This window comes from Geotrypetes seraphini, chromosome 1, assembly GCF_902459505.1.
Source record: "Geotrypetes seraphini chromosome 1, aGeoSer1.1, whole genome shotgun sequence".
Lineage (NCBI taxonomy): Eukaryota > Metazoa > Chordata > Amphibia > Gymnophiona > Dermophiidae > Geotrypetes > Geotrypetes seraphini.
The window spans coordinates 382,768,187-382,790,842 of record NC_047084.1 but is presented as its reverse complement, the minus strand read 5'-3'; the positions used below and the strand labels follow the sequence as shown (position 1 = coordinate 382,790,842).

Here is a 22,656-nt window from a genome sequence, read left to right as displayed (position 1 = left end):
TCTTCTTTCTAGCTATGCACAAGGAGCTGTAAGCATGCCCTTCCTTCCCGTAGGTAGTGTGGCTGAGCGGTCTAAGGTGCTGGATTAAGGTTCCAGTCTCTTTGGAGGTGTGGGTTCAAATCCCATCACTGCCAAGTTGTAGCTTTGTGTTTGCCCTGTGGGATCCTGCTCATTTTAATCTCAGTCTAGGGCTCTGTGTTCTCTACGCATCAGTATACTGTGTACAGAGGCAGGGCTGTTGCTCCAGAATAGAACTGGTGTCTCTCCTGTTGATGACCTAGCAACTTCATTTGTAAAGGAAACTGCCTTTGCTTCACTTTGCTTTTCTAAGGCACACACAAACGCCAATTCAGGGTGAAAGAGAGTCTTTTATCTGATTTTTAAGAAAAAAAAAAAAGCTAAACTGCGTTTCTCCTTCTGCAGTACTAAACTTGTTGAGCACGGCATTTGAAGCATACCTGCTACCATCCTCGTAGATTAGATATATGCATCACTCAACCCATTTGGTACTTCTCCTGGATTGCCTAAGTTTTCACAGATACCGAAGCATGCGTACGGGAGATCGGGGAATATTTAGGATCCTCCCTAATCAGAGATACTCACCCAGAGTGACCTTGGATTTCATCTGCATTGGTGGTATAGTGGTGAGCATAGCTGCCTTCCAAGCAGTTGACCCGGGTTCGATTCCCGGCCAATGCAATTTTGCTTCCTTAACGTTGTCGTCAGTGGCATTCTGTTGGAAACCCTTCTGTCCATTTCCCTTCCAAAGGCAGCCTCTGCGCATGAGCACGCAATCTTTCATCGCAGAGAGATGAGCTGAGGAACGGTTTCTTTCCCTTTTATCTTTTCTCTCTCTCTCTTGCTCCTCTCAAGTTCCTTTTATCTTTCCCCACTAGATCTTCCCGCTTTCCACATTTCGAGCTCTGATGCTAAGATGGGCAGATGGGGTGAAGGTACAAGGCTCTCATTACATTGACGCTTTCCGCACCCAGCATGTTTAGTCCTGATGGGCCCGGGGGAGGCGGACAAGGACGTCAGGCGTGCTGTCTGCTGTCTGCTACCGCTTCTCGGTCTTTTGGCTAAGGTCGGGTGTATGCGGGGCCACCAGTTAAACCGATTTTTACGGAATGAGAAAAGGGACAGAGAAGGGCGATGAAAATGGTAAACGGGAGGAAAGGCTAAAGTGGCCAGGGCTCTTCAGCCTGGAGAACAGACGGCACAGGGCAGATAGGATAGAGGTCTACCAAATATTGAGTGGAGTGAACCGATATGATGCGAATCGCTTGTTTACTCTTTCCTAAAATGCAAGGACTAGGTGGCATGCGATGAAGCTACTAATTAGTAGATTTTAAACAGACCGGAGAAAATATTTCTTCACTCAACCTGTTTAAGTAAACTGTGGAATTCGTTGCTGGGGAATGTGGTGAAGCAGTTAGCTTAACGGGGTTTAAAAAAAAGGTTTCGATAATTTTCTAAGTCAAAAGACCATAAGCCGTTATTAAGATGATTTGGGAAAATCCACTGCTTATTGCAAGAATAATCAGCATATAATCGGCGTGAGGGTTTTCTGACTCTGAAGCAGTCTAGACTATGTCTTCCTTGAAGTTTCTCAATATTGCTCTCTCAGGTGCTTGTAGCTCCCAGCCCTGCTCCTCTCTTCAGGTGGGGGAAGTCTTGGTGTGTTAATGTGCTCTCCCTGATGAGTGTGATGTAAGTTCTTGCACTACTTTTGTTTCTCTCAGGTCCTGAATCTATTTATTTATTTCCTGATATAATGACATGGGATTTGAAACCCCCCAACCCCCTGTTTTTGAAACTTGGATATTGTTTTCCCTGTCAGAGCCCATTCTGGACTGAACCTAAATGCAAAATCCAAAGAAAAGCTAGAAAGCAGGGTGAGAGGTCCGTTAAAAAAAAATCTTGACTAGTGTAGCTTTCTTCACTACCTTTCCACTGTTACTCAAGAAGGCACCTGTTTGAGGCCTTAGCCAGTAAGTGAACGCTGCTGCTTTCCCTGAGCAACAGAGAAAGTGCTCTGAGCTGAGCGTATTTAAGTGTTCTCTTTATTCTACCTTCCATGATAAGCCATGCAAGGCAGCAAAACAGTCAGCGCTGATACATGAAGCAGGAAGGCTCTTCTTTCTAGCTATGCACAAGGAGCTGTAAGCATGCCCTTCCTTCCCGTAGGTAGTGTGGCCGAGCGGTCTAAGGCGCTGGATTAAGGTTCCAGTCTCTTTGGAGGCGTGGGTTCAAATCCCACCACTGCCAAGTTGTAGCTTTGTGTTTGCCCTGTGGGATCCTGCTCATTTTAATCTCAGTCTAGGGCTCTGTGTTCTCTACGCATCAGTATACTGTGTACAGAGGCAGGGCTGTTGCTCCAGAATAGAACTGGTGTCTCTCCTGTTGATGACCTAGGAACTTCATTTGTAAAGGAAACTGCCTTTGCTTCACTTTGCTTTTCTAAGGCACACACAAACGCCAATTCAGGGTGAAAGAGAGTCTTTTATCTGATTTTTAAGAAAAAAAAAAAGCTAAACTGCGTTTCTCCTTCTGCAGTACTAAACCTGTTGAGCACGGCATTTGAAGCATACCTGCTACCATCCTCGTAGATTAGATATATGCATCACTCAACCCATTTGGTACTTCTCCTGGATTGCCTAAGTTTTCACAGATACCGAAGCATGCGTACGGGAGATCGGGGAATATTTAGGATCCTCCCTAATCAGAGATACTCACCCAGAGTGACCTTGGATTTCATCTGCATTGGTGGTATAGTGGTGAGCATAGCTGCCTTCCAAGCAGTTGACCCGGGTTCGATTCCCGGCCAATGCAATTTTGCTTCCTTAACGTTGTCGTCAGTGGCATTCTGTTGGAAACCCTTCTGTCCATTTCCCTTCCAAAGGCAGCCTGTGCGCATGAGCACGCAATCTTTCATCGCAGAGAGATGAGCTGAGGAACGGTTTCTTTCCCTTTTATCTTTTCTCTCTCTCTCTTGCTCCTCTCAAGTTCCTTTTATCTTTCCCCACTAGATCTTCCCGCTTTCCATATTTCGAGCTCTGATGCTAAGATGGGCAGATGGGGTGCCGGTACAAGGCTCTCATTACATTGACGCTTTCCGCACCCAGCATGTTTAGTCCTGATGGGCCCGGGGGAGGCGGACAAGGACGTCAGGCGTGCTGTCTGCTGTCTGCTACCGCTTCTCGGTCTTTTGGCTTAGGTCGGGTGTATGCGGGGCCACCAGTTAAACCGATTTTTACGGAATGAGAAAAGGGACAGAGAAGGGCGATGAAAATGGTAAACGGGAGGAAAGGCTAAAGTGGCCAGGGCTCTTCAGCCTGGAGAACAGACGGCACAGGGCAGATAGGATAGAGGTCTACCAAATATTGAGTGGAGTGAACCGATATGATGCGAATCGCTTGTTTACTCTTTCCTAAAATGCAAGGACTAGGTGGCATGCGATGAAGCTACTAATTAGTAGATTTCAAACAGACCGGAGAAAACATTTCTTCACTCAACCTGTTTAAGTAAACTGTGGAATTCGTTGCTGGGGAATATGGTGAAGCAGTTAGCTTAACGGGGTTTAAAAAAAAGGTTTCGATAATTTTCTAAGTCAAAAGACCATAAGCCGTTATTAAGATGATTTGGGAAAATCCACTGCTTATTGCAAGAATAATCAGCATATAATCGGCGTGAGGGTTTTCTGACTCTGAAGCAGTCTAGACTATGTCTTCCTTCAAGTTTCTCAATATTGCTCTCTCAGGTGCTTGTAGCTCCCAGCCCTGCTCCTCTCTTCAGGTGGGGGAAGTCTTGGTGTGTTAATGTGCTCTCCCTGATGAGTGTGATGTAAGTTCTTGCACTACTTTTGTTTCTCTCAGGTCCTGAATCTATTTATTTATTTCCTGATATAATAACATGGGATTTGAAACCCCCCAACCCCCTGTTTTTGAAACTTGGATATTGTTTTCCCTGTCAGAGCCCATTCTGGACTGAACCTAAATGCAAAATCCAAAGAAAAGCTAGAAAGCAGGGTGAGAGGTCCGTTAAAAAAAAATCTTGACTAGTGTAGCTTTCTTCACTACCTTTCCACTGTTACTCAAGAAGGCGCCTGTTTGAGGCCTTAGCCAGTAAGTGAACGCTGCTGCTTTCCCTGAGCAACAGAGAAAGTGCTCTGAGCTGAGCGTATTTAAGTGTTCTCTTTATTCTACCTTCCATGATAAGCCGTGCAAGGCAGCAAAACAGTCAGCGCTGATACATGAAGCAGGAAGGCTCTTCTTTCTAGCTATGCACAAGGAGCTGTAAGCATGCCCTTCCTTCCCGTAGGTAGTGTGGCCGAGCGGTCTAAGGCGCTGGATTAAGGTTCCAGTCTCTTTGGAGGCGTGGGTTCAAATCCCACCACTGCCAAGTTGTAGCTTTGTGTTTGCCCTGTGGGATCCTGCTCATTTTAATCTCAGTCTAGGGCTCTGTGTTCTCTACGCATCAGTATACTGTGTACAGAGGCAGGGCTGTTGCTCCAGAATAGAACAGGTGTCTCTCCTGTTGATGACCTAGCAACTTCATTTGTAAAGGAAACTGCCTTTGCTTCACTTAGCTTTTCTAAGGCACACACAAACGCCAATTCAGGGTGAAAGAGAGTCTTTTATCTGATTTTTAAGAAAAAAAAAAAAGCTAAACTGCGTTTCTCCTTCTGCAGTACTAAACCTGTTGAGCACGGCATTTGAAGCATACCTGCTACCATCCTCGTAGATTAGATATATGCATCACTCAACCCATTTGGTACTTCTCCTGGATTGCCTAAGTTTTCACAGATACCGAAGCATGCGTACGGGAGATCGGGGAATATTTAGGATCCTCCCTAATCAGAGATACTCACCCAGAGTGACCTTGGCTTTCATCTGCATTGGTGGTATAGTGGTGAGCATAGCTGCCTTCCAAGCAGTTGACCCGGGTTCGATTCCCGGCCAATGCAATTTTGCTTCCTTAACGTTGTCGTCAGTGGCATTCTGTTGGAAACCCTTCTGTCCATTTCCCTTCCATGAGCACGCAATCTTTCATCGCAGAGAGATGAGCTGAGGAACGGTTTCTTTCCCTTTTATCTTTTCTCTCTCTCTCTTGCTCCTCTCAAGTTCCTTTTATCTTTCCCCACTAGATCTTCCCGCTTTCCATATTTCGAGCTCTGATGCTAAGATGGGCAGATGGGGTGCCGGTACAAGGCTCTCATTACATTGACGCTTTCCGCACCCAGCATGTTTAGTCCTGATGGGCCCGGGGGAGGCGGACAAGGACGTCAGGCGTGCTGTCTGCTGTCTGCTACCGCTTCTCGGTCTTTTGGCTAAGGTCGGGTGTATGCGGGGCCACCAGTTAAACCGATTTTTACGGAATGAGAAAAGGGACAGAGAAGGGCGATGAAAATGGTAAACGGGAGGAAAGGCTAAAGTGGCCAGGGCTCTTCAGCCTGGAGAACAGACGGCACAGGGCAGATAGGATAGAGGTCTACCAAATATTGAGTGGAGTGAACCGATATGATGCGAATCGCTTGTTTACTCTTTCCTAAAATGCAAGGACTAGGTGGCATGCGATGAAGCTATTAATTAGTAGATTTCAAACAGACCGGAGAAAACATTTCTTCACTCAACCTGTTTAAGTAAACTGTGGAATTCGTTGCTGGGGAATGTGGTGAAGCAGTTAGCTTAACGGGGTTTAAAAAAAAGGTTTGGATAATTTTCTAAGTCAAAAGACCATAAGCCGTTATTAAGATGATTTGGGAAAATCAACTGCTTATTGCAAGAATAATCAGCATATAATCGGCGTGAGGGTTTTCTGACTCTGAAGCAGTCTAGACTATGTCTTCCTTGAAGTTTCTCAATATTGCTCTCTCAGGTGCTTGTAGCTCACAGACCTGCTCCTCTCTTCTGGTGGGGGAAGTCTTGGTGTGTTAATGTGCTCTCCCTGATGAGTGTGATGTAAGTTCTTGCACTACTTTTGTTTCTCTCAGGTCCTGAATCTATTTATTTATTTCCTGATATAATGACGTGGGATTTGAAACCCCCCAACCCCCTGTTTTTGAAACTTGGATATTGTTTTCCCTGTCAGAGCCCATTCTGGACTGAACCTAAATGCAAAATCCAAAGAAAAGCTAGAAAGCAGGGTGAGAGGTCCGTTAAAAAAAAATCTTGACTAGTGTAGCATCCTTCACTACCTTTCCACTGTTACTCAAGAAGGCGCCTGTTTGAGGCCTTAGCCAGTAAGTGAACGCTGCTGCTTTCCCTGAGCAACAGAGAAAGTGCTCTGAGCTGAGCGTATTTAAGTGTTCTCTTTATTCTACCTTCCATGATAAGCCATGCAAGGCAGCAAAACAGTCAGCGCTGATACATGAAGCAGGAAGGCTCTTCTTTCTAGCTATGCACAAGGAGCTGTAAGCATGCCCTTCCTTCCTGTAGGTAGTGTAGCCGAGCGGTCTAAGGCGCTGGATTAAGGTTCCAGTCTCTTTGGAGGCGTGGGTTCAAATCCCACCACTGCCAAGTTGTAGCTTTGTGTTTGCCCTGTGGGATCCTGCTCATTTTAATCTCAGTCTAGGGCTCTGTGTTCTCTACGCATCAGTATACTGTGTACAGAGGCAGGGTTGTTGCTCCAGAATAGAACAGGTGTCTCTCCTGTTGATGACCTAGCAACTTCATTTGTAAAGGAAACTGCCTTTGCTTCACTTTGCTTTTCTAAGGCACACACAAACGCCAATTCAGGGTGAAAGAGAGTCTTTTATCTGATTTTTAAGAAAAAAAAAAAAAAGCTAAACTGCGTTTCTCCTTCTGCAGTACTAAACCTGTTGAGCACGGCATTTGAAGCATACCTGCTACCATCCTCGTAGATTAGATATATGCATCACTCAACCCATTTGGTACTTCTCCTGGATTGCCTAAGTTTTCACAGATACCGAAGCATGCGTACGGGAGATCGGGGAATATTTAGGATCCTCCCTAATCAGAGATACTCACCCAGAGTGACCTTGGCTTTCATCTGCATTGGTGGTATAGTGGTGAGCATAGCTGCCTTCCAAGCAGTTGACCCGGGTTCAATTCCCGGCCAATGCAATTTTGCTTCCTTAACGTTGTCGTCAGTGGCATTCTGTTGGAAACCCTTCTGTCCATTTCCCTTCCAAAGGCAGCCTGTGCGCATGAGCACGCAATCTTTCATCGCAGAGAGATGAGCTGAGGAACGGTTTCTTTCCCTTTTATCTTTTCTCTCTCTCTCTTGCTCCTCTCAAGTTCCTTTTATCTTTCCCCACTAGATCTTCCCGCTTTCCATATTTCGAGCTCTGATGCTAAGATGGGCAGATGGGGTGCCGGTACAAGGCTCTCATTACATTGACGCTTTCCGCACCCAGCATGTTTAGTCCTGATGGGCCCGGGGGAGGCGGACAAGGACGTCAGGCGTGCTGTCTGCTGTCTGCTACCGCTTCTCGGTCTTTTGGCTAAGGTCGGGTGTATGCGGGGCCACCAGTTAAACCGATTTTTACGGAATGAGAAAAGGGACAGAGAAGGGCGATGAAAATGGTAAACGGGAGGAAAGGCTAAAGTGGCCAGGGCTCTTCAGCCTGGAGAACAGACGGCACAGGGCAGATAGGATAGAGGTCTACCAAATATTGAGTGGAGTGAACCGATATGATGCGAATCGCTTGTTTACTCTTTCCTAAAATGCAAGGACTAGGTGGCATGCGATGAAGCTATTAATTAGTAGATTTCAAACAGACCGGAGAAAACATTTCTTCACTCAACCTGTTTAAGTAAACTGTGGAATTCGTTGCTGGGGAATGTGGTGAAGCAGTTAGCTTAACGGGGTTTAAAAAAAAAGGTTTCGATAATTTTCTAAGTCAAAGACCATAAGCCGTTATTAAGATGATTTGGGAAAATCCACTGCTTATTGCAAGAATAATCAGCATATAATCGGCGTGAGAGTTTTCTGACTCTGAAGCAGTCTAGACTATCTCTTCCTTGAAGTTTCTCAATATTGCTCTCTCAGGTGCTTGTAGCTCCCAGCCCTGCTCCTCTCTTCAGGTGGGGGAAGTTTGGTGTGTTAATGTGCTCTCCCTGATGAGTGTGATGTAAGCTTGTTCCGCCACTAATTTCTGTCAAGTGGGATGATCAGAGATACTCAGAAAAACACACAGACAATATAAAGCATAAACAATAACACTTTAATATATATATAAGAATAAATTATCATCACCGTATCTCACGTAAACCCTCCCTTCACCATTCGGAATCCCTCAATGGATAGGCGAGTAGGACACAGGAGTCTGCCCCGTTAGACCTGACGTCTTGGATAGCCGGCTAGGATTCTGGCTTCTAGGAGCAGAATTCCGTCCTTATAAGCTGCTGAGTTAAACAGCTGGTCCTGCAGTAACAGCGTCCTTTGATTCAGGCACACCCCAGGTCGGTCCCTTTGAAGTTGTTTGGGCAACATTCAGGTCAAAGAGGTCAAAATGTCAGATAAACAGACTTGTGGATTCATATCGGTAGCATGCTGAATTTCAGTTACCCCCCTGGCCATTTCCTTTGTTTGGATAACATTCAGGTCCCATCTGGCGTTAATGAGGTGTTGCAGGGACTGGTCTTGCTCTTTTGTTCTCTTGTTTTGGTAACACCCAGGTCTGTCTTTACTGATGTTATTTGAGTGTTACGCAGGCAACTGAATTTAGGGAAAGGCTGTTGGGTAAAGCATTTGATGTTGTCAAGGTAACACTAAAGTTCAGGAGTTCAGGTAAGCAGACTTGAGTAGACATATAATATTCTGAACAAAATTATCATTAATATGCATGCTGGGGTATAACATTCCACTCCTGGATACTCAAGTTTGCTTCTCCAAATTTAGAAGTCCTCCGAATTAAGGGAGAGAGTGTCCGACAATTAAGAAAAATTAAAAGATAGTTAAACAAATTTATAGAGTACAAAATGAAGAAACTCCTTTTATGCCATATCACTGCAGTGGTAGTTTCAATATGATTTGCCATAGAATGCAAGTTATTATTTCAAAATTCAGTTGCTCACTGCAACACATTAACATTCTGTAAACATACTGAAAAGGGAGCTTGACTAGCAGGAATCACCAGTTCAACAGTACTAAAGACACATTGTTTCATTTCAAAATTTACACCATTTTCTATCTAAGGGTACAGAATGTGATGTGGTTTTTAAATCAATGCGATAAAGTTAATTCTTTGTGATATCATTAACGACATATAACATTAACTGATCATATCGTAGCGTTAGTTCATAATTATGTACAGTATTTGTCACCCATTCACCTTCCCTTCTAAATACAACTGCTACTCTGGAGCCAAAATATGCTTCTTTGCCAGCCAGTATTTCAGAAACAATAGTATCTATTCTACTTTTAAGCAAAGGTAAAATGGGAAAATTAATTTTCCCTTCATAATTTATTTCCTTATGTGCTAAACCTGGTGTTCTTGCATTCCCTAATATTTCTTGCTAATTAGGCCTTTCACTTGAAAGTATCACGTATTGGGAATCATGAAAATTAATAATCTTATTAATATTATATTTGTGCTCTTACTCATGGCATACATTTAGGGTAGCTTCATATTCACCATCGATCACCGCAGTTATCTGGTATCCCGTTTTTCTTAGCATCTTTGGTTAGGGTCTGGCTATGCTCCGGTTTCAATAGGCTTGCTATGCCACTCACATGCCTTCTTCAGGCACCACCTCCAGAGACCAGCCCTAATGTGAAGTGGCAGGATATGGGCTCACTTCTATTCCCCAGTTGGTGCCACATAACAGCCTCATGGCACGGCACTGTATGTCTGGTTGCGTCTTCATCTTCTCGGTCTGGTGAAATTTTCTCTTAACCCAGCATGTTAGCCAAATCATCAGAATGAGAGAGCAGAGCTGACCAATTTTATCACAAAAGGATGAAAGTCTATATGGAATAACATTTCCCAGTACGTGATTTTTCAAGGAAAATATTTCCTCATGACTTTTTAACTTCAATGCTTTAGTTACATTAAACCCCCCTAGTGGTAAAAGAGAGTATAAGAGAAAAAGGAGAAAAACCACTTTATGTACAGAAGGTGATAACATGTAACACAATACTTGTGTGTAAAGTAGTATTTGGGTGAGATGAGAGAAGCAACACTAATGCACTTAAAGGTAGTCTGTAGGACATTTAGAAAATACACCTTTTTATGTTCTGGACATAATTATTATGTCATTTTTAAGAGAGACCATACACACGTACAGAATGTGATAACATTTGACACAATACTTGTGTGTAAGGTAGTATTTGTGTGAGATAAGAGAAACAACACTAATGCACTTAAAGGTATTCTGTAGGACATTCAGAAAATATATCTTTTTATGTTCTGGACATAATTATTATGTCATTTAAGAGAGACCATACACACGTACAGAATGTGATAATATTTGACACAATACTTGTGTGTAAGGTAGTATTTGTGTGAGATAAGAGAAACAACACTAATGTACTTAAAGGTATTCTGTAGGACATTCAGAAAATATACCTTTTTATATTCTGGACATAATTATTATATCATTTAAGAGAAACCATACACACGTACAGAATGTGATAACAAAAAAACTTATGTCAGAGATGTGCACTGCACTGTTTATACCTGGTAAGTTAAATAAAGAGAGACTATTTTTTTTTTTATATTTTATTTAGCAAATATCAAATACCAATGAACACCATTTTACCAGGTATAAAGCTTTCTAATTATTTCTCTTCAGATATCTTTTATAATATCTTTTTATATCTTTTTATAATATAACCCCTAACTAAATTATCATTGGGCTGTATAGAAACATAGAAACATAGTAAGATGACGGCAGAAAAGGGCCAAGGCCCATCAAGTCTGCCCACTCCATAGACCCTTTGCCCTGACCCCCGTAGGGATCCCACATGGGCGTCCCCTTTATTCCCAAAATCTGGCACGCTGATGGCCTCTATTACCTGTGAGCCATAGCATAAAATCATTGTGAGCATGGTTTTCATAAGATACTTTCTGGTATGTGGGGGAATCTTTTTTGGAAAGGGATATGGTACCATTTGGACTAATAGAAGGGGTGGAATAAACTCTGGAAATGGCCAATATGCAATGTTGGGGTACCCCATAAGCTAAAACAGACAACACATAACAGAAACAGACAAACACAGAGCTCTGGCATGCTTTCTTCCCTCGGTAATGATTCAGGGTTGATTTTAATCTGTAAATAAGCACACTATTAATCAAAAGAGTCACAAACAAATGTGGTATCCATTGGATTCCCACTATCAGGTCACAGTGCTGGACGTATTTTAAATGTGGCACAGTGAAATTGGTTCTCCTGACCATGTCTGGATACTAAGCTTCTAAAAGAAAGAGAGAGATAGAAACTTAAGTTAATTGCTCTATATAGTTTTACTGGTCTTCTTTTCTATTTTCTTCCATTTCAAAGCTCTGTCACACAATCATAAAAATTCAAGCAGGGACGCTTTAATCTATAAAATATACAAGAGAGGTTTACATGCATGTACAGTGGTTCACAATATTAATGTTTTAGGTAAAAGACACATTTGCAAAATTACTTGGAGTGCAACTTCCTTATACTATCTAACAAAACTTTATACATTATAAAGGTCACTTAGCAATATTTCTACAGTTTAGCTTTCTCTATCACCTCTCGGCATCCTTTTGCCCATTTTCTGCTTTAATCTTGTGATAGAAAGTGGGACTATGTAAGTATTTTTGTGGTAGTCTGGTATATGTATATTGCCTCCCTTGCCAAGTGAATGCAAATTGTTCTGGACATTGCTCCACTCTAGGGATAGTAAAAATGCAAGCTGTCATGTTAACCCTTTTTTGGATATCTGGCAAGGAATCCCATAGATTAATCCCATATTGGTAATTGTCCAATTTTAAAATTTGTAAAATTTTTTCTTCCTGCTTGTATAATTTTCCCCCCAATCCTGATATTTATATTCCTACACCCCAGCGTCCACTACAGCTTGTACCTGTTGCTCCCCAGGTTTCTACTAAATATTTATCTCTACCTGCGGACACTGTTCTAATTTGGTTCAAGCTAACTGAGGCTTGGTATTCACATCATTGATCCTCCCACCACTTCCACCCTTTTAAATCAGGATAAAGAGTGGAAGCAGTTTCCTCAGGAGGAGCAGTTGGCACTGGCACATCCTCACTCTTGCTTACTTGGGCTTGAGGCATAGATTTATTTCCTAATCCTCTACTTTTGTACATTTTCCATAAAGTCCCGGTATCTTTCCCATCTATTTCTTCCCTCTTTACCCCATCTTTTATTAATGCCAAAAACATATTCCTTCGGGATACTCGATTAGCCCTGTTTGAATTGGATTGTCCTTCCCTCTTTTTATCAAAAGTAGTTTGAGGTCCCCAGTCTCCCAGATCTCCTAACTGTCGGACCGCTTCCAAGACTTCCAAAATAGACCTGTCTGTTTGATTGATCAACAGAGTCATAATTACCTGTTTGTATGCCGGTGCAGCATACCTGATAATTTTATTTCTCATGGATACAGTAAAAGGTAATGACATATATGTGTCAGCGTGACCTATTACTAAAGCTACCTTCATAGCCTCTTCCTTAATTCTCATTTGTGCATCTTTCAATGTATACCAAACTTTATCATTGGAAGGCCAATCAGATTCAAGTGGATATCGCCTCATGACACCCCTACTAATTATCTCTAATAAAGACCATTGGGCATTTTTTGCGGGATAAGGATCCTTCCGCAACGCATGTTGCACTACTATTTCTTGACTAATTTGAACAAATTTAGGGGCATCTGTGGCATCTAACATAATCCCTGCTGCACCCAGCTCCTGCACCCGAACTACCCACTGTATTAGTGGTTCCCCAGGCTGCTGTGTAAAGCGTGCCATCATATCCATGATTTCATTTGGAGTAACATCCTCCCTAACATTATCTCTAGTTAGATGTTCTCCTGTTTGCAGATTTCTCTGTAATCTTTGTCTCTTCACAGGCTCTGCTTCTAAATTTTCTGCCTGTTCTCCTTTAACACAGATATCCTCCTCACTGTTATTAGAATTTGAATCCCAAATATTCCCATCCCGTTTGTTTGGATTCCAATCATTCGGCAGATGATAAATTAAGATTTTAACTTTTCTGTAACTCACTTTCCACCTCCGTTTCTTGTATTTATATCGTGCATATTGCATAGCTGACTGTTCTATTACATTTTGATAGGTTTCTACCTTATCCATTAACAACTTATTCTGACATTGTAGCATTGTAATGGCATGCTGTTGTTTATTCCTTTTCTTTTCCAGCTCTTCTAATTTCAATTGTAATTCCTGTTTAGCTTCATGCAAATTCCTCCAGTCTGACAAAATCATCCTTCCTTGTCTAGAAATTACTTCTTGCTCTTCTCCTTTTGAGATTTTCACCTTTTGTAAGGAGGCACATAATTCATGTGGATCCCCACTTTCAAAAGTACAGGATTCACACAATCCTGCTTCTACAGACCACTCAGTGGCCATTAATGTTCCCATAATTTCATTCCCATTTGGAATGGAGGGATTGGGAGCCTGCTCCTTAACCCCTTGTTGCATAGTCAGTTTTCCTGATATCATTAGATCAACCCCACTTCTGGTACCAATTTGTTCCGCCACTAATTTCTGTCAAGTGGGATGATCAGAGATACTCAGAAAAACACACAGACAATATAAAGCATAAACAATAACACTTTAATATATATATAAGAATAAATTATCATCACCGTATCTCACGTAAACCCTCCCTTCACCATTCGGAATCCCTCAATGGATAGGCGAGTAGGACACAGGAGTCTGCCCCGTTAGACCTGACGTCTTGGATAGCCGGCTAGGATTCTGGCTTCTAGGAGCAGAATTCCGTCCTTATAAGCTGCTGAGTTAAACAGCTGGTCCTGCAGTAACAGCGTCCTTTGATTCAGGCACACCCCAGGTCGGTCCCTTTGAAGTTGTTTGGGCAACATTCAGGTCAAAGAGGTCAAAATGTCAGATAAACAGACTTGTGGATTCATATCGGTAGCATGCTGAATTTCAGTTACCCCCCTGGCCATTTCCTTTGTTTGGATAACATTCAGGTCCCATCTGGCGTTAATGAGGTGTTGCAGGGACTGGTCTTGCTCTTTTGTTCTCTTGTTTTGGTAACACCCAGGTCTGTCTTTACTGATGTTATTTGAGTGTTACGCAGGCAACTGAATTTAGGGAAAGGCTGTTGGGTAAAGCATTTGATGTTGTCAAGGTAACACTAAAGTTCAGGAGTTCAGGTAAGCAGACTTGAGTAGACATATAATATTCTGAACAAAATTATCATTAATATGCATGCTGGGGTATAACAAAGCTCTTGCACTACTTTTGTTTCTCTCAGGTCCTGAATCTATTTATTTATTTCCTGATATAATGACATGGGATTTGAAAACCCCCAACCCTCTGTTTTTGAAACTTGGATATTGTTTTCCCTGTCAGAGCCCATTCTGGACTGAACCTAAATGCAAAATCCAAAGAAAAGCTAGAAAGCAGGGTGAGAGGTCCGTTAAAAAAAAATCTTGACTAGTGTAGCTTTCTTCACTACCTTTCCACTGTTACTCAAGAAGGCGCCTGTTTGAGGCCTTAGCCAGTAAGTGAACGCTGCTGCTTTCCCTGAGCAACAGAGAAAGTGCTCTGAGCTGAGCGTATTTAAGTGTTCTCTTTATTCTACCTTCCATGATAAGCCATGCAAGGCAGCAAAACAGTCAGCGCTGATACATGAAGCAGGAAGGCTCTTCTTTCTAGCTATGCACAAGGAGCTGTAAGCATGCCCTTCCTTCCCGTAGGTAGTGTGGCTGAGCGGTCTAAGGTGCTGGATTAAGGTTCCAGTCTCTTTGGAGGCGTGGGTTCAAATCCCACCACTGCCAAGTTGTAGCTTTGTGTTTGCCCTGTGGGATCCTGCTCATTTTAATCTCAGTCTAGGGCTCTGTGTTCTCTACGCATCAGTATACTGTGTACAGAGGCAGGGCTGTTGCTCCAGAATAGAACAGGTGTTTCTCCTGTTGATGACCTAGCAACTTCATTTGTAAAGGAAACTGCCTTTGCTTCACTTTGCTTTTCTAAGGCACACACAAACGCCAATTCAGGGTGAAAGAGAGTCTTTTATCTGATTTTTAAGAAAAAAAAAAAAAAAAGCTAAACTGCGTTTCTCCTTCTGCAGTACTAAACCTGTTGAGCACGGCATTTGAAGCATACCTGCTACCATCCTCGTAGATTAGATATATGCATCACTCAACCCATTTGGTACTTCTCCTGGATTGCCTAAGTTTTCACAGATACCGAAGCATGCGTACGGGAGATCGGGGAATATTTAGGATCCTCCCTAATCAGAGATACTCACCCAGAGTGACCTTGGCTTTCATCTGCATTGGTGGTATAGTGGTGAGCATAGCTCTGCCTTCCAAGCAGTTGACCCGGGTTCGATTCCCGGCCAATGCAATTTTGCTTCCTTAACGTTGTCGTCAGTGGCATTCTGTTGGAAACCCTTCTGTCCATTTCCCTTCCAAAGGCAGCCTGTGCGCATGAGCACGCAATCTTTCATCGCAGAGAGATGAGCTGAGGAACGGTTTCTTTCCCTTTTATCTTTTCTCTCTCTCTCTTGCTCCTCTCAAGTTCCTTTTATCTTTCCCCACTAGATCTTCCCGCTTTCCATATTTCGAGCTCTGATGCTAAGATGGGCAGATGGGGTGCCGGTACAAGGCTCTCATTACATTGACGCTTTCCGCACCCAGCATGTTTAGTCCTGATGGGCCCGGGGGAGGCGGACAAGGACGTCAGGCGTGCTGTCTGCTGTCTGCTACCGCTTCTCGGTCTTTTGGCTAAGGTCGGGTGTATGCGGGGCCACCAGTTAAACCGATTTTTACGGAATGAGAAAAGGGACAGAGAAGGGCGATGAAAATGGTAAACGGGAGGAAAGGCTAAAGTGGCCAGGGCTCTTCAGCCTGGATAACAGACGGCACAGGGCAGATAGGATAGAGGTCTACCAAATATTGAGTGGAGTGAACCGATATGATGCGAATCGCTTGTTTACTCTTTCCTAAAATGCAAGGACTAGGTGGCATGCGATGAAGCTATTAATTAGTAGATTTCAAACAGACCGGAGAAAACATTTCTTCACTCAACCTGTTTAAGTAAACTGTGGAATTCGTTGCTGGGGAATGTGGTGAAGCAGTTAGCTTAACGGGGTTTAAAAAAAAAGGTTTCGATAATTTTCTAAGTCAAAAGACCATAAGCCGTTATTAAGATGATTTGGGAAAATCCACTGCTTATTGCAAGAATAATCAGCATATAATCAGCGTGAGGGTTTTCTGACTCTGAATCAGTCTAGACTATGTCTTCCTTGAAGTTTCTCAATATTGCTCTCTCAGGTGCTTGTAGCTCCCAGCCCTGCTCCTCTCTTCAGGTGGGGGAAGTTTGGTGTGTTAATGTGCTCTCCCTGATGAGTGTGATGTAAGTTCTTGCACTACTTTTGTTTCTCTCAGGTCCTGAATCTATTTATTTATTTCCTGATATAATGACATGGGATTTGAAACCCCCCAACCCCCTGTTTTTGAAACTTGGATATTGTTTTCCCTGTCAGAGCCCATTCTGGACTAAACCTAAATGCAAAATCCAAAGAAAAGCTAGAAAGCAGGGTGAGAGGTCCGTTAAAAAAAAAATCTTGACTAGTGTAGCTTTCTTCACTACCTTTCCACTGTTACTCAAGAAGGCGCCTGTTTGAGGCCTTAGCCAGTAAGTGAACGCTGCTGCTTTCCCTGAGCAACAGAGAAAGTGCTCTGAGCTGAGCGTATTTAAGTGTTCTCATTATTCTACCTTCCATGATAAGCCATGCAAGGCAGCAAAACAGTCAGCGCTGATACATGAAGCAGGAAGGCTCTTCTTTCTAGCTATGCACAAGGAGCTGTAAGCATGCCCTTCCTTCCCGTAGGTAGTGTGGCCGAGCGGTCTAAGGCGCTGGATTAAGGTTCCAGTCTCTTTGGAGGCGTGGGTTCAAATCCCACCACTGCCAAGTTGTAGCTTTGTGTTTGCCCTGTGGGATCCTGCTCATTTTAATCTCAGTCTAGGGCTCTGTGTTCTCTACGCATCAGTATACTGTGTACAGAGGCAGGGCTGTTGCTCCAGAATAGAACAGGTGTCTCTCCTGTTGATGACCTAGCAACTTCATTTGTAAAGGAAACTGCCTTTGCTTCACTTTGCTTTTCTAAGGTACACACAAACGCCAATTCAGGGTGAAAGAGAGTCTTTTATCTGATTTTTAAGAAGAAAAAAAAAAAGCTAAACTGCGTTTCTCCTTCTGCAGTACTAAACCTGTTGAGCACGGCATTTGAAGCATACCTGCTACCATCCTCGTAGATTAGATATATGCATCACTCAACCCATTTGGTACTTCTCCTGGATTGCCTAAGTTTTCACAGATACCGAAGCATGCGTACGGGAGATCGGGGAATATTTAGGATCCTCCCTAATCAGAGATACTCACCCAGAGTGACCTTGGCTTTCATCTGCATTGGTGGTATAGTGGTGAGCATAGCTGCCTTCCAAGCAGTTGACCTGGGTTCGATTCCCGGCCAATGCAATTTTGCTTCCTTAACGTTGTCGTCAGTGGCATTCTGTTGGAAACCCTTCTGTCCATTTCCCTTCCAAAGGCAGCCTGTGCACATGAGCACGCAATCTTTCATCGCAGAGAGATGAGCTGAGGAACGGTTTCTTTCCCTTTTATCTTTTCTCTCTCTCTCTTGCTCCTCTCAAGTTCCTTTTATCTTTCCCCACTAGATCTTCCCGCTTTCCATATTTCCAGCTCTGATGCTAAGATGGGCAGATGGGGTGCCGGTACAAAGCTCTCATTACATTGACGCTTTCCGCACCCAGCATGTTTAGTCCTGATGGGCCCGGGGGAGGCGGACAAGGACGTCAGGCGTGCTGTCTGCTGTCTGCTACCGCTTCTCGGTCTTTTGGCTAAGGTCGGGTGTATGCGGGGCCACCAGTTAAACCGATTTTTACGGAATGAGAAAAGGGACAGAGAAGGGCGATGAAAATGGTAAACGGGAGGAAAGGCTAAAGTGGCCAGGGCTCTTCAGCCTGGAGAACAGACGGCACAGGGCAGATAGGATAGAGGTCTACCAAATATTGAGTGGAGTGAACCGATATGATGCGAATCGCTTGTTTACTCTTTCCTAAAATGCAAGGACTAGGTGGCATGCGATGAAGCTATTAATTAGTAGATTTCAAACAGACCGGAGAAAACATTCTTCACTCAACCTGTTTAAGTAAACTGTGGAATTCGTTGCTGGGGAATGTGGTGAAGCAGTTAGCTTAACGGGGTTTAAAAAAAAGGTTTCGATAATTTTCTAAGTCAAAAGACCATAAGCCGTTATTAAGATGATTTGGGAAAATCCACTGCTTATTGCAAGAATAATCAGCATATAATCGGCGTGAGGGTTTTCTGACTCTGAAGCAGTCTAGACCAGGGGTGCCCACACTTTATGGGCTTGCGAGCTACTTTTATAATGACTAAGTCAAAATAATCTACCAACAATAAAATTTTAAAAAAACACAAAGCACACTGAAAGGCAGAAACATGTTAATTATTCATATTCCGGGTTTTTTCAAAGAGGTCATGGCAGATGACTCTATGCAATGTCACCTCAGTAACAAAATACAAAAATAGACAAATACACCCCCTCCCTTTTTACTAAACCACAATAGTAGGTTTTAGCACAGGGAGTTACGCTGAATGCCTCGTGCTGCTCTCAATGCTCATAGGCTCCCTGCGCTAAAAAACGCTATTGCGGTTTAGTAAAAGGGAGCCATAGTGCAAAATATAGACAGCAGATATAAATTCTCAAAACCGACACATTTTGATCACTAAATTGAAAATAAAATCATTTTTCCTACCTTTGCTGATTGGTGATTTCATGAGTCTCTGGTTGCACTTTCTTCTTCTGACTGTGCATCCAATCTTTCTTCCTTTCTTTCAGCCTCCTGTATGTTTCCTCTCCTCCAGACCTCATTCTCTCCCCCAACTTTTTCTTTCTGTCTCCCTGTTCCCCCTTCTTTCTGTCTCCCTGTCTGCCCCCTTTCTTTCTTTCTCCGTGCCCTCCCCCAAGCCACTCGGTTTGCTGCCACCGCCATCGGGGAACAGCCCCCAAGCCACCGCCGTCCCAAGCTTTCCCTGCAGAAGCGTCACGCTGACCAGCATTCCGCTCCCTGACGTCAATTCTGACGTAGGAGAGGAAGTTCTGGGCCAACAAGGCATTTCTCCTCATTCCATCCAGCCTGAGCCCCCTCTCTCCTTGATCCAGCATTTCCCTTCTGTGTCTGTCAGAATTACCATTCCACCTATTTTCCAGCATCACCCTTCTTTGTGTCCATCTCACCTATATCCCTATCTCACCACTTTTTCAGAATCTTCATTTGTCTCTGTCATTGGCTTTACCCCATGTTCACCATTTGCCCTTTCAATGTCTTTATCTCCCCCACACACACACTTTTTCAGCATTACTTCTATGTCTCTATTTCACCTCCTCTTCATGTCCCCTCTGTATCTCTATCCTTATTCAGTAGGTCCTGCTTACCCTTTCTCTTCTTTGTGTCACTATCTCCATTTTCAGCTTTCCCACCTTTTCCTTTGTTAATGCACCCTGTAGCCAGAATCTTTCCACCCTCCCTCCACTCCGGCCCAGCCCAGTATGAAATATTTCCTTTTGTTTCCCTCCCCTCTCTCTTTCTCTCTCTCTTCTGCTCCCTCACCCACGAGTCCTGCATCTGGCCCTCTCCCTTCTACCTGCACCTGGCAAAACCCTCCTGCTCCGCGGCTCTCTTAAGTAACTCGTCAGCAGCGGTGATCAAGACAAGCTGCCGACATCGAGGCCTTCCCTCTACGAGTCCCGCCTTTGTGGAAAAAGGAAGTTGAAACAAGCGGGACTCGCAGAGGGTAGGCCCCGACGTCAGAAGTTTGTGTTGATCGCTGCTGCTGAGTTGCCGAAGAGAGCCGCGGAGCAGGGGGTGTGGCCGGAAGCAGGTAGAAGGGAGAGGGAGATAGGAAGGCTGTAGAAGCTCCGGAGCATGACACCGACCCCGGCCAGGATGATTTCCTTTTCAGGCTGCTGCTACCGCTGCCACTCTCCCCTCCCCCCCCCCCCCCCGAAATGACAAAAACAGCCTAAAGTGGATGCCCGGCGTCGGCGTCTTTGACGTCGGGGAGAGGAAGGCTGATAGGCCCGGTAGATCGGGACGGCAACACGAGTCTATCACAGAGCCCGGGATGGGCTCTGCGATCGACTCACGTTGCCTTCCTGAGCTACCGGTCGATCGCGATCGACGCGTTGGGCACCCCTGGTCTAGACTATGTCTTCCTTGAAGTTTCTCAATACTTCTCTCTCAGGTGCTTGTAGCTCCCAGCCCTGCTCCTCTCTTCAGGTGGGGGAAGTCTTGGTGTGTTAATGTGCTCTCCCTGATGAGTGTGATGTAAGTTCTTGCAATACTTTTGTTTCTCTCAGGTCCTGAATCTATTTATTTATTTCCTGATATAATGACATGGGATTTGAAACCCCCCAACCCCCTGTTTTTGAAACTTGGATATTGTTTTCCCTGTCAGAGCCCATTCTGGACTGAACCTAAATGCAAAATCCAAAGAAAAGCTAGAAAGCAGGGTGAGAGGTCCGTTAAAAAAAAATCTTGACTAGTGTAGCTTTCTTCACTACCTTTCCACTGTTACTCAAGAAGGCGCCTGTTTGAGGCCTTAGCCAGTAAGTGAACGCTGCTGCTTTCCCTGAGCAACAGAGAAAGTGCTCTGAGCTGAGCGTATTTAAGTGTTCTCTTTATTCTACCTTCCATGATAAGCCATGCAAGGCAGCAAAACAGTCAGCGCTGATACATGAAGCAGGAAGGCTCTTCTTTCTAGCTATGCACAAGGAGCTGTAAGCATGCCCTTCCTTCCCGTAGGTAGTGTGGCCGAGCGGTCTAGTGCGCTGGATTAAGGTTCCAGTCTCTTTGGAGGTGTGGGTTCAAATCCCACCACTGCCAAGTTGTAGCTTTGTGTTTGCCCTGTGGGATCCTGCTCATTTTAATCTCAGTCTAGGGCTCTGTGTTCTCTATGCATCAGTATACTGTGTACAGAGGCAGGGCTGTTGCTCCAGAATAGAACAGGTGTCTCTCCTGTTGATGACCTAGCAACTTCATTTGTAAAGGAAACTGCCTTTGCTTCACTTTGCTTTTCTAAGGCACACACAAACGCCAATTCAGGGTGAAAGAGAGTCTTTTATCTGATTTTTAAGAAAAAAAAAAAAAAGCTAAACTGCGTTTCTCCTTCTGCAGTACTAAACCTGTTGAGCACGGCATTTGAAGCATACCTGCTACCATCCTCGTAGATTAGATATATGCATCACTCAACCCATTTGGTACTTCTCCTGGATTGCCTAAGTTTTCACAGATACCGAAGCATGCGTACGGGAGATCGGGGAATATTTAGGATCCTCCCTAATCAGAGATACTCACCCAGAGTGACCTTGGCTTTCATCTGCATTGGTGGTATAGTGGTGAGCATAACTGCCTTCCAAGCAGTTGACCCGGGTTCGATTCCCGGCCAATGCAATTTTGCTTCCTTTCCGTAGTCGTCAGTGGCATTCTGTTGGAAACCCTTCTGTCCATTTCCCTTCCAAAGGCAGCCTGTGCGCATGAGCACGCAATCTTTCATCGCAGAGAGATGAGCTGAGGAACGGTTTCTTTCCCTTTTATCTTTTCTCTCTCTCTCTTGCTCCTCTCAAGTTCCTTTTATCTTTCCCCACTAGATCTTCCCGCTTTCCACATTTCGAGCTCTGATGCTAAGATGGGCAGATGGGGTGCCGGTACAAGGCTCTCATTACATTGACGCTTTCCGCACCCAGCATGTTTAGTCCTGATGGGCCCGGGGGAGGCAGACAAGGTCGTCAGGCGTGCGGTCTGCTGTCTGCTACCGCTTCTCGGTCTTTTGGCTAAGGTCGGGTGTATGCGGGGCCACCAGTTAAACCGATTTTTACGGAATGAGAAAAGGGACAGAGAAGGGCGATGAAAATGGTAAACGGGAGGAAAGGCTAAAGTGGCCTGGGCTCTTCAGCCTTGAGAACAGACGGCACAGGGCAGATAGGATAGAGGTCTACCAAATATTGAGTGGAGTGAACCGATATGATGCGAATCGCTTGTTTACTCTTTCCTAAAATGCAAGGACTAGGTGGCATGCGATGAAGCTATTAATTAGTAGATTTTAAACAGACCGGAGAAAATATTTCTTCACTCAACCTGTTTAAGTAAACTGTGGAATTCGTTGCTGGGGAATGTGGTGAAGCAGTTAGCTTAACGGGGTTTAAAAAAAAGGTTTCGATAATTTTCTAAGTCAAAAGACCATAAGCCGTTATTAAGATGATTTGGGAAAATCCACTGCTTATTGCAAGAATAATCAGCATATAATCGGCGTGAGGGTTTTCTGACTCTGAAGCAGTCTAGACTATGTCTTCCTTGAAGTTTCTCAATATTGCTCTCTCAGGTGCTTGTAGCTCCCAGCCCTGCTCCTCTCTTCAGGTGGGGGAAGTTTGGTGTGTTAA

At 44.0% G+C, this 22,656-nt stretch overlaps 14 non-coding genes across 14 annotated transcripts; all 14 read left to right on the top strand.

Annotated features, from left to right (window-relative positions):
- Positions 1 to 52: 52 nt before the first annotated feature.
- Positions 53 to 134, top strand: TRNAL-AAG. Its single transcript has one exon. It is a non-coding gene; the product is annotated as a tRNA-Leu (tRNA).
- Positions 135 to 627: 493 nt separating this feature from the next.
- Positions 628 to 699, top strand: TRNAG-UCC. The gene has a single exon. It is a non-coding gene; the product is annotated as a tRNA-Gly (tRNA).
- A 1,487-nt stretch (positions 700 to 2,186) lies between these two features.
- On the top strand, positions 2,187 to 2,268 carry TRNAL-AAG. The gene has a single exon. It is a non-coding gene; the product is annotated as a tRNA-Leu (tRNA).
- A 492-nt stretch (positions 2,269 to 2,760) lies between these two features.
- Positions 2,761 to 2,832, top strand: TRNAG-UCC. The gene has a single exon. It is a non-coding gene; the product is annotated as a tRNA-Gly (tRNA).
- Positions 2,833 to 4,319: 1,487 nt separating this feature from the next.
- Positions 4,320 to 4,401, top strand: TRNAL-AAG. The gene has a single exon. It is a non-coding gene; the product is annotated as a tRNA-Leu (tRNA).
- Positions 4,402 to 4,894: 493 nt separating this feature from the next.
- On the top strand, positions 4,895 to 4,966 carry TRNAG-UCC. The gene has a single exon. It is a non-coding gene; the product is annotated as a tRNA-Gly (tRNA).
- A 1,470-nt stretch (positions 4,967 to 6,436) lies between these two features.
- On the top strand, positions 6,437 to 6,518 carry TRNAL-AAG. Its single transcript has one exon. It is a non-coding gene; the product is annotated as a tRNA-Leu (tRNA).
- Positions 6,519 to 7,013: 495 nt separating this feature from the next.
- On the top strand, positions 7,014 to 7,085 carry TRNAG-UCC. The gene has a single exon. It is a non-coding gene; the product is annotated as a tRNA-Gly (tRNA).
- A 7,779-nt stretch (positions 7,086 to 14,864) lies between these two features.
- TRNAL-AAG lies at positions 14,865 to 14,946 on the top strand. Its single transcript has one exon. It is a non-coding gene; the product is annotated as a tRNA-Leu (tRNA).
- Positions 14,947 to 15,443: 497 nt separating this feature from the next.
- On the top strand, positions 15,444 to 15,517 carry TRNAG-UCC. Its single transcript has one exon. It is a non-coding gene; the product is annotated as a tRNA-Gly (tRNA).
- Positions 15,518 to 17,005: 1,488 nt separating this feature from the next.
- On the top strand, positions 17,006 to 17,087 carry TRNAL-AAG. Its single transcript has one exon. It is a non-coding gene; the product is annotated as a tRNA-Leu (tRNA).
- A 495-nt stretch (positions 17,088 to 17,582) lies between these two features.
- TRNAG-UCC lies at positions 17,583 to 17,654 on the top strand. The gene has a single exon. It is a non-coding gene; the product is annotated as a tRNA-Gly (tRNA).
- A 3,367-nt stretch (positions 17,655 to 21,021) lies between these two features.
- TRNAL-AAG lies at positions 21,022 to 21,103 on the top strand. Its single transcript has one exon. It is a non-coding gene; the product is annotated as a tRNA-Leu (tRNA).
- Positions 21,104 to 21,598: 495 nt separating this feature from the next.
- Positions 21,599 to 21,670, top strand: TRNAG-UCC. Its single transcript has one exon. It is a non-coding gene; the product is annotated as a tRNA-Gly (tRNA).
- The last annotated feature ends 986 nt before the right edge of the window (positions 21,671 to 22,656 follow it).